The sequence below is a fragment of the Aegilops tauschii genome, chromosome 3 (genome assembly GCF_002575655.3).
Source record: "Aegilops tauschii subsp. strangulata cultivar AL8/78 chromosome 3, Aet v6.0, whole genome shotgun sequence".
Taxonomy (NCBI): domain Eukaryota; kingdom Viridiplantae; phylum Streptophyta; class Magnoliopsida; order Poales; family Poaceae; genus Aegilops; species Aegilops tauschii.
The window spans coordinates 553,613,402-553,615,586 of NC_053037.3; the positions used below are offsets into that span (position 1 = coordinate 553,613,402).

A 2,185-nucleotide genomic window follows, 5' to 3' on the forward strand; every position below is an offset into this window, starting at 1 on the left:
TTTATCATTACCAGCAACTTTCCAAATCCCTTGTCAGATACACCATTCTCTGCCTTCCATTGCAGCAATTCCAGTGTGGTGCCCAACTTTTTCTTGTCAGCTTTGCAATTCGGGTAGAACAATTTCTTGTGATCCTCTAACATGCGCTGCAACTTCTTCTTCTCCAAATCACTTGCGCAGTTTCTCTTTGCATCGGCAATGGCCCGACCTAGATCATCAGCGGGCTCATCTGATGCCTCTTCTTCAGCTTCTTCCCGCATTGCCGGCTCAGCTTCTTCCCCCATTGTTGTATCATCGTATTCAGGGAACCCATGGCCAGGATAGCTGCCGTCGTCCTCTTCTTCTTCATTGTCTTCCATCATAACCCCTCTTTCTCCGTGCTTGGTCCGAACATTATAGTGGGGCATGAAACCGGACTTAAACAGGTGGACGTGAATGGTTCTTGATGTAGAGTAATTGTGATCATTCTTACAGACTAAACATGGACAAGGCATAAAACCATCCGCCCGCTTGTTTGCCTCAGCTGCAAGCAGAAAAGTTTGCACGCCATTAATAAACTCGGGAGAGCATTGGTCATCGTACATCCATTGTCGGCTCATCTTCATTACACAACACCGAAAAGACCAAATTAATACAAGTTCATACATAAAGTTCATACAAGACTTAAATGCAACAAACAAATAACTCTCTAACTAAAGCATTTAAATGCAACAACAAATGCGATCAAGATCGCAACTAAGGTAACAATTGACCCAACAGCATAATGATACCAAGCCTCACTATCAATGGCATATTTTCTAATATTTTTAATCTTCAAGCGCATTTTCTCCATCTTGATCTTGTGATCATCGACGACATCGGCAACATGCAACTCCAATTCCATCTTCTTCCCCTCAATTCTTTTCAATTTTTCTTTCAAATACTCGTTTTCTCTTTCAACAAAATTTAACCTCTCGATAATAGGGTCGGTTGGAATTTCCGGTTCACAAACCTCCTAGACAAAAATATCTATGTCAACTTGATGGGCATAATTTATCATAAACACGAAATGCAACAACTAGTTTTAAAAGAGAATATACCACATCCGAATCATAACAAGGACGAGGGCCGACGGGAACGGATATCAAAACCATGGCACTATGTATAACAAACAACGTACGGGTAAGATAATTATACGAGTAACTATATATCCAAATCACACAAACATCAATTTGGTAATGTAAAACATTCATGAACAAGAGGCTCACCACAAGGTGGTGCCGGCGACGGAACGGTGCGGGCGATCGACTGTGGTTACGACGGAGATTTAGAAGGAACTAAGTAAACCACACCTACATATGCAAACTAAGTGTTATTTTTGACCTCAAATTGCATATAAATCAAATACTAGCACATATATTTCCTCCCAAATTACTAAACTCATAAATTAATCACTATACAAATCATTGCAAGAGCTAATCTAGCAATGAGAGATGAAAGGACAAAGTTGCTAACCTTTGTGATCATTTGAATGGATGGGGGCCTTCAAATCTTGACAAATTTTGGGCAAAATGTGTGATGAGCTCGAGAGGAAGAGGGGACGAACAGAGAGGAGAGGGGAAAGGGGAAGAACAGAGCGAGCTCGGGTGGACGAAGGGTTTATGTAGGACGACCTTTAGCACCGGTTCGTGCCACGAACCGGTACTAAAGGTGCTGGAGGGGCCTCGGACTGACAACATCCTGCCACCACTCACTTTAGTACCGGTCCGTGGCACAAACCGGTGCTAAAGGTCGGCCACGAACCGGTACTAATGAAAGCGGCCGGCTAGCCATTGAAACCGGCACTAATGCACACATTAGTGCCGGCTCAAAAGCAAACCGGCACTAATGTGCTTGACATTCGACCCTTTTTCTACTAGTGATTGAAATTGAGTGCTACGGTTGCTTCTGGTATATATCCATATATCTAGGAACCAAACATGTCTTGAAAGTGTCAATGCAAGATATGGGGGTCACCATTGTATTAATGTTGTTTTCATTAGAACTTATGACTTATTTATGAATTATGGACATTAAGGGCACGCTGTCACTGGAAATAAAGCACAACTATCAAGATAAATGAAACACATAGATTAGGTAATTCTGGAAGAGAAATTACAACACGCTCTAGTCGTATACAACTTCCAACAACATATACCTTTAGCAC

At 41.9% G+C, this 2,185-nt stretch overlaps 1 long non-coding RNA gene across 1 annotated transcript; it reads right to left on the reverse strand.

The window, feature by feature from the left end:
- Nucleotides 1-604: 604 nt before the first annotated feature.
- On the reverse strand, nucleotides 605-1,569 carry LOC141021049 (uncharacterized). The gene is made up of 3 exons (XR_012181049.1): nucleotides 1,248-1,569; nucleotides 1,080-1,137; nucleotides 605-994 (listed from the first exon to the last, which is right to left on the reverse strand). It is a non-coding gene; the product is annotated as an uncharacterized lncRNA (long non-coding RNA).
- Nucleotides 1,570-2,185: the final 616 nt, after the last annotated feature.